We start from the raw sequence: 8,731 nt of genomic DNA on the forward strand, positions 1-8,731 counted from the left end.
TGAAAACTTCACAGAGAGGTGGCAATTAGTCTGGTATGCCTAATGGAGTGGTTGGGGTCAAACCTCATGGCGGAGTGCTCTGGGCAGAACATTCACCCAGAGCCTGTTCTGGCCCTTCCACTGGATGGATTTAGTCTACATCACATAATAAAACTTATTAACTTGAAGATTTGCCGGGTACTTCAGCTTGTATAAATATATATATATATATATAAGGACAAAAGAGAGCCGGCAACATCCTATTGCCGAATGCAAAAAGAAGACGTATTTAATCCATTATAAATAGTAAAAAACATCATCCAGCAGTATAATGCATATCCATTTAAAGGTCAGGGCATGTGGGGAGATCAGCGATAGTTCAAAAAAATCGGCATAATGAACAAGTCATAAAGTCCATGTAATGGCATAAATATACTCATCATAAGTCCATCCCCAAACATGTAGTGCCTGACAGCTGTTTCGGTGTTAGAATGACACCTTCATCACACTTTTTATCTTATTGTCCCTACAGGATCAGGTGACGGTGATATTCTGCTGTGATGCAGCCCTGATACCCTTGCACGCGTCCCTGATATGTTGGTGCTGGCATCTTGGTTGCCTTGGTTTCTGTAGGTGACGTAGGTGGGGAATGTTTGTACTGCGGGACGCCGCTGGATGACGTCGCTCCTTTGTGTTTGCGGCAAGGCCCTGCTGCGATGCAGTCCCGATATCCCTGCATGTGTCCCTGCGAGTTTGGAGCTGGCTTCTGCGTTGCCTTGGTTTCCACACGTGACGCGGGTGGAGAACACGTGGGCTGCGGGACGCAGCAGGATGACGTTGCTTCTTCCTGTCAGTGGTGCCTTTCTTCAGCACATGGTGAGTGTTGGTTCCGTATTTAAGTGTATTCATGTTGTATGTCTTTGTTGAGCCTTGAGAAAAATCCTCTGTGTAGGATTGAAACGTTGGTACGCTATTAAAATGACCTAAATAGGTTGTGCATTTTTCATGATCATTTACAAGTCCTACGAGTGCCGCCTGTCTGCTGCTATATATATATATATATATATATATCGTCAAATTATCGCAAGTTTGGATTTATCTTATTGGCTATCCAAAACGCGTGATAGCCGGGTAACCAATATGATGCAGTTTTTGAGATCTGAACATATCCGAATAAATCTGAGCAAAACCGAACCGCATTAATCTCTAATATATATCTCAAGCAAGGCGGCACACAGGTTTAATAACAACAAAAGGTAGTGGCTCAGTGAAACACGTTTCAATGGTATACGGTCAATATCCAGGCAAAGGGGATGCCCGCGCTTAGAATCCTGGCGCCAGCATCCTGAAGTTAAGTAGCAGGCTTAAGGGGAGGGTTAGGCACTAGGGGGAGGGTTAGGGTTAAGCACTAGGGGGGAGGGTTAGGTTTAGGCATCGGGGAGGGAGGTTAAAGGGTAAGAGAAGGGTTAGGATACCTACGACAGGTGTCTGTATCCTAAACCTGTTGGGATGCTGGTGTCGGGTTTTTGACTGCTGGGATCCCAAGCGCTGGCATCCCGTACCCAACCCATTTCAATGTATTGCATACATACAATACATTTTCCTATGTTTTCCTTTCCTTTGTATACATATTACATTGAAATGTCGGTCACTGAGCATTGTGCTGTTATTAATCCAGAGTGCCGCCTTGCTTGAGATATATATATATATACAGTCAGGTGCATAAATATTGGGACATTGACAGAATTTTCATATTTTGGCCTCTATTCACCACCACAATGGCTTTGAAATGAAACAAACAAGATGTGCAGACTTTCAGATTTAATTTGAGGGTAATTATATCCAAATCAGGTGAACGGTGTAGGAATTACAACGGTTTCTATATGTGCCTCCCACTTTTTAAGGGGCCAAAAGTAATGGGACAAACGAAACAATCCTAAATCTAACTTTCACTTTTTAATAGTTTGTTGCAAATTCTTTGCTGGCAATTACAGCCTGAAGTCTGGAACGCATAGACATCACCAGACGCTGGGTTTCATCCCTGGTGATGCTCTGCCAGGCCTCTACTGCAAATGTCTTCAGTTACTGCTTGATCTTGGCGCATTTTCCCTTCAGTTTTGTCTTCATCAAGTGAAATGCATGCTCAATTGGATTCAGGTCAGGGGATTGACTTGGCCATTGCATAACATTCCACTTCTTAGCCTTAAAAAACTTTTTGGTTGCTTTTGCAGTATGCTTCGGGTCATTGTCCATCTGCACTGTGAAGCGCCGACCAATGAGTTCTGAAGCATTTGACTGAATATGAGCATATAATATTGCCCGAAACACTTCAGAATTCATTCTGCTGCTTTTGTCAGCAGTCACATCATCAATAAATACAAGGGAACCAGTTCCATTGGCAGCCATACATGCCCACGCCATGACACTACCACCACCATGCTTCACTGATGAGGTGGTATGTTTTGGATCATGAGCAGTTCCTTTCCTTCTCCATATTCTTCTCTTCCCATCACTCTTTGACACATATACACCTACCTCCTGGAGAGTGTTCTTGATTTGGCCAACTGTTGTGAAGGGGTTTTTCTTCACCAGAGAAATAATTCTTCTGTCAACTACGACAGTTGTTTTTCGTGGTGTTCCGGGTCTTTTGGTGTTGCTGAGCTCTCCGGTGCATTCTTTCTTTTTAAGAATGTTCCAAACAGTTGATTTGGCCACACCTAATGTTTTTGCTATCTCTCTGATGGGTTTGTTTTGATTTTTCAGCCTAATGATGGCTTGCTTCACTGATAGTGACAGCTCTTTGGATCTCATATTGAGTCGACAGCAACTGATTCCAAATGCAAATGTCACACCTAGACTCAACTCCAGACCTTTTACCTGCTTAATTGATAATGAAATAACGAGGGAATAGCCCACACCTGTCCATGAAATAGCTTTTGAGTTGATAGTCCCATTACTTTTGGCCCCTTAAAAAGTGGGAGACACATATAGAAACCGTTGTAATCCCTACACCGGTCACCTGATTTGGATGTAATTACCCTCAAATTAAATCTGAAAGTCTGCAGTTAAAGCTCATCTTGTTTGTTTAATTTCAAAGCCATTGTGGTGGTGAATAGAGACCAAAATATGAAAATTCTGTGAATGTCCCAATATTTATGCACCAGACTGTATTAGATGATATCTGTATTGTAAGACATCTCACTATTTTTGGTCAGGTTATGGTTCACTTTAGTAGGTTTTAAAATGTATGGCAGTGAGCGATTTGCCTCTGCTTATTAAGTTATGATTCATTCTGTGTTTTTGTTTTGTCCAGTTTTGGTTTAACAGCAGACGCGTTGCCTTGACAACGCATCCACCCTCTAAACTGTTTTGTTCCCCGGAGTGGCGCCGCCCGGTGTCGTCATCGCGACAGTGTTGTGATCTTTTCTGGAGCGTGGAGCGGTGGCACCGCCGGATGGCGTTACCCAGGTGAGTACAATGATTAGCTATCACTGTTATGTGTTTTATGGTATATATATGTATTCGTTTGAGCATGTTGTTTATACTGTCTGTCCCTGAAGACAGGGGAGTAACCCCGAAACATCGTAGGAATAAAGGACTTTTACTTCATCTTACTATCAAGTCTGCTGAGTGCCGCTCATTCGTGCTACTATATATTGGGTGTCATCATCCTGAGAGGGCACCGCAGCAATATTTCATTTATTCTGGAGTGCCGGGCATTGTACTCTTTGTTTATTGGGTGTATCACACTGTTGTTTGTGATCTCCCTAGCCAAGGCACTATATTCAGTGTTCTGGATGTGCTATGGGGTCAGCTATGGCCTCTGCTTACGCCAACACATTCATGTATCGCGTACAGCAATATTTATTGTATAAAGATGGGATTCTTTTGAATGATATAATCCTATACAGGAGATATATTGACGATCTCCTGATCTTTTGGTCAGGCTCAGAAAACGCGCTGTATAAATTGTTAGATAACTTTAATCATATGGATGGTGTGGTTAAATAGACTTTCAATATCAACTCTAAGTCCATCCAGTACTTGGATGTTGATATTAATTTGTCTAACCACCTTATTACCACCTCAATATATGTCAAAAGTACTGATAGGAATACCATCCTCAGAAATGAGAGTTTTCATCCAGCACCTTTACGTACGGGCCTCCCGTACTCGCAATTGTTGCGAGTCAGAAGGATTACTTCTGACCCTAATAAAGTGGAATCAGCCCTTGATGATATGGTTAATAAATTTGTGGCTCGTGGATATAATAGAATTGAGTTAAAAACATTAAAAAATAAGGTTATGAGTATTCCGCGTGCCACTACCCTTGCAGCTAAAAATAAATCTAGAGCTTCTTTGCCCCCAAATCGTATCCCTTGGGTTAATAAGTTTAATGCAAATAGCTTGCACACCAGTAAACTTTCTAAACAATGGTGGCCAGTTGTGAATAGTGATCCCGATTTACCTTCCCTCTTCAACAAACGTTTAATGCCCAGCTATACTAGGGGGAGAAATATACGCGACCAAGTAGTAAATCTGGATGTTACTGGAATGGGTAGTTCTCACCCTTCCCATTTTCTCAGCCACAAAACAGAATGCATCGATGTTTGGGGTGCGTCACCTATCGTTCACTTACTGTGGGGAAATATTTTTGTCACCCCTATACTGGTAAGATATTTTTTATTCAACATGCGGTCACATCTACCACTACATACGTTGTGTACATGTTAACTTGCCCATGTGGGTTGTCCTCTATTGGGAAGACCCAACGACAATTTCGCGAACGTATGGCCCTACATCGCAGTGCCATTCGTGCTGCACTGACATCTGGCCACAGTGATCAACCTGTGACACGTCATTGTTTGGCTGCTAAGCACAACATAGCTAGCATACGGTCTATTATCATTGACCATGTTCCAGCCTCCATGCGGGGTGGCAACCGTAATAAGATACTTTTGCAAAAAGAAAGCAAATGGATCTTCCTATTAAATACGTTGGCACCCAAAGGGCTAAATGAGTCATTAGGACTACAATGCTTCCTTTAATGGCCACCATTGTCGTCATTTTTTGTCATGTTTGTCATTTTTGTTACTTCTGTAATTTTTTCTGATAGGGATGCTTTGATTGGTGTTTCATTTATCTTTATCTGTATTAGATAATATCTGTATTATAAGACATCTCACTATTTTTGGTCAGGTCATGGTTCACTTTAGTAGGTTTAAAAATGTATGGCAGTGAGCGATTTGCCTCTGCTTATTAAGTTATGATTCCTTCTGTGTTTTTGTTTTGTCCAGTTTATGTTTAACAGCAGACGCGTTGCCTTGACAACGCATCCACCCTCTAAACTGTTTTGTTCCCTGGAGTGGCGCCGCCCGGTGACATCATCGCGACAGTGTTGTGATCTTTTCCGGCGCGTGGAGCGGTGGCACTGCCGGACGCCGTTACCCAGGTGAGTACAATGATTAGCTATCATTGTTATGTGTTTTATGGTATATATATGTATTCGTTTGAGCATGTTGTTTATACTGTCTGTCCCTGAAGACGGGGGAGTAACCCCGAAACGGCGTAGGAATAAAGGACTTTTACGTCATCTTACTATCAAGTCTGCTGAGTGCCGCTCATTCGTGCTACTATATCTATATACTACCTCTCATCCCGAGAGGGCACCGCAGCAATATTTCATTTATTCTGGAGTGCCGGGCATTGTACTCTTTCTTTATATATGTATATATATATATATATATATATATATATATATGATAGATAGATATATATATATATATATATATATACATCCAAACAATGGTGGTATATGGCGCTGTCCTAATTGTATCGAAGAAAAATTTACTTTTTCCAAGCGTGTAGGTACTAGTCCACTTTCAAAAAGCACTCCCCACAATATCGGGTGACAGCTCCTTCTCCCGTCAACTGTAGTCTCGACAGTTCAAATACTATAACAAAAACGCGGGGGGGGTGGAGAAAAGCGCCTCCTAGTGCAGTACCATAGATCAGTTAACACCACACCTCCACCCAGAATAATTATCCTGTGTGTTTTGGAGGCGTACCTTGTGTGGTGGAATACACCACTTGTTAATCAGCATAAACAGATCCTGTTAATTGGCGATTCCCCAGATCATATTTCTATTTAAATGGACCGTATCTTCCAACATATGGTATCATGGACAGCATGAAAATTAGAGCAATGTGCAATAGTGTAATACTGTAAACACACTTTTATTAACACTAATAACACTAATTAAAATGCCCGTACATAATGAAAAACATCAAAAGCTTATCTTGTAGTAGCGCATCAACATCACACTGGTAGAGGATATAGTATATCAGTCCCTCAACGCGTTTCGTCCTTATGCCATTCAGCTGGACTTCATCAGGAGGATGCCCTACCAACAACTGCACCTATGCTCCTATATATACACAATGTAATGAGCCCAATCGGCTTAACAAGTGGGCGGGGTCACCGCCAAAAACCACCTTACAATCCGGAAGTATACATATGTGTATATATATATATATATATATATATATATACACAGTACCAGTCAAAAGTTTGGACACACCTTCTCATTCAGTGGTTTGTGTTTATTTAAATTATTTTCAACATGGTAGATTAATACTGAAGACATCAAAACTATGAGAGCACACATCTTGAATTATGTTGTAAATACAAAAGTGTTAAATCAAAATATGTTTTATATTTTAGATTCCTCAAAGTAGCCCCCTTTTGCTTGGGTGACAGCTTTGCACACTCTTGGCATTCTCTCAGCTTCATGAGGCAGTCTCCTGGAATGGTTTTCCAACAGTCTTGAAGGAGTTCCCAGAGGTGCTGAGCACTTGTTGGCTGCTTTTCCTTCACTCTGTGGTCCAACTCATCCCAACCCAGCTCAATTGGGTTTAGGTAGGGTGGTTGTGGAGGCCAGGTCATCTGACGCAGCACTCCATCACTTTCCTTCTTGGTCAGGTAGCCCTAACATAGCCTGGAGGTGTGTTTGGGGTCATTGTCTTGTTGAAAAACAAATGATGGTCCCAGTAAGCGCAAACCAGATGGGTTGGCATGGCGCTGCAGAATGCTGTGGTAGCCATGCTGTTTAAGTGTGCCTTGAATTTTGAATAAATCACCAACAGTGTCACCAGCAAAGCACCCCCACACCATCACACCTCCTCCTCCATGCTTCACAGTGGGAACCACACATGCAGAAACCATCCGCTCACCTTCTTTGCGTCTCACAAAGACACAGCGGTTGGAACCAAAAATCTCAAATTTGGACTCATCAGACCAAAGTACAGATTTCCACTGGTCTAATGTCCATTCCTGTTTTTCTTGGCCCAAACAATTCTCTTCTTCTTGTTGTTCATCTTCAGTAGTGGCTTCTTTGCAGCAATACGACCATGAAAGCCTGATTCACGCAGTCTCCTCTGAACAGTGGATGTTGAGATTGGTCTGCTACTTGAACTCTGTGAAGACTTTATGTGGTCTCTAATCTGAGGTGCTGTTAAGTCGAGGTTTCTGAGGCTGGTAACTCTGATGAACTTCTCCTCTGCAGAAGGATTTATTGATTTAACTGCCAGCGCTGAGAAGTCGCGGTTGGCAGCATGCAGCTGTGAGCACTTCTATTGGTGATTATGGTAGTGGTATTAAGGTAGGAATTGTTGCTGTATTTTGTATGCCTGATGACGGTTTAAATCAATAAATCGAAACATTGCAAGGCTGTGCAGTGTACTATATTACTTTGGTCCTTTACAATTCCTGGAGTGCCACCTACTGCCTGTGATTTATATATATATATATATCTAGGAGTGAGATTTGGAAAGAACATGCGCTTGATAGTGTAGTAATTTATAAAAAATTAGCACGTGCTCAAATATAAATGTGCGTACCAGAAAATAAAACTTTTTCGCTTATCTGTGGTTCTTTTACTGGGACTCCATGTGGTGAAATGGACCCGGAACTTCAAGGTGTCCAGAAACCTTAAATAGGATGGGCTCAAACAGAGCCAGAAAAAACACATATAGTGTAGTATTTTGTTTGAAATGAATAGCGCAATTAATGTATAAAATGCATACCAGAACGATACTTGAATCGCTGCATATAGTGCTATGTGTCTTGGTGACTCCTTCAACATCCCATAATGCCCCCAATGGTTCACATGTAGGTATAGTAGGTCAGCTTCAAATAAGCAGAGAATGACCCTTACTCATAAATATTTTTTCACAAGGGGTTTTTTAATAATACTTAATACAAAGGGATACAGGATACACAAAGGGTTAACAAAACATATAAATAAGATAATGGAGTGCTTATCTGTAAAAGGTCAGCAGTATGGATAGAGGCTGGAACAGGGGTCCCAACGCGTTTCGTCTGATTAGACTTCCTCAGGGGTACTGGTAAGCCTTTTGGGGTGCCCTTTTATACTGTACCTAAAGAGGTACTCAATAGCGCTAAAACGGCATCTAGCCCGGTCTGCGCATGCGCAGTTACCCACGGCACATCTTGTGCATGTGCAGATCACAGCGGCCGATTGGCAATGCCTGCCGCGATCGCGTCACCTGGATACAGTAATTAGGTGGTCCTTTACATGGGGGAGACACTCCGCTTAGCGGGAGGGTGAATAAAGCGCAATCACTGCTGTCAGTTAACATATAAGTCACGGCGGACATTTTATTGGTTTCTCAAATAGCAATATACCCGGCGGCCATTTTGTTGGTGGTAATGGCCCTGTAGTGTGACATA

This window comes from Taudactylus pleione, unplaced genomic scaffold, assembly GCF_031769625.1.
Source record: "Taudactylus pleione unplaced genomic scaffold, aTauple2 ptg000086l, whole genome shotgun sequence".
In the NCBI taxonomy this organism is placed as follows: domain Eukaryota; kingdom Metazoa; phylum Chordata; class Amphibia; order Anura; family Myobatrachidae; genus Taudactylus; species Taudactylus pleione.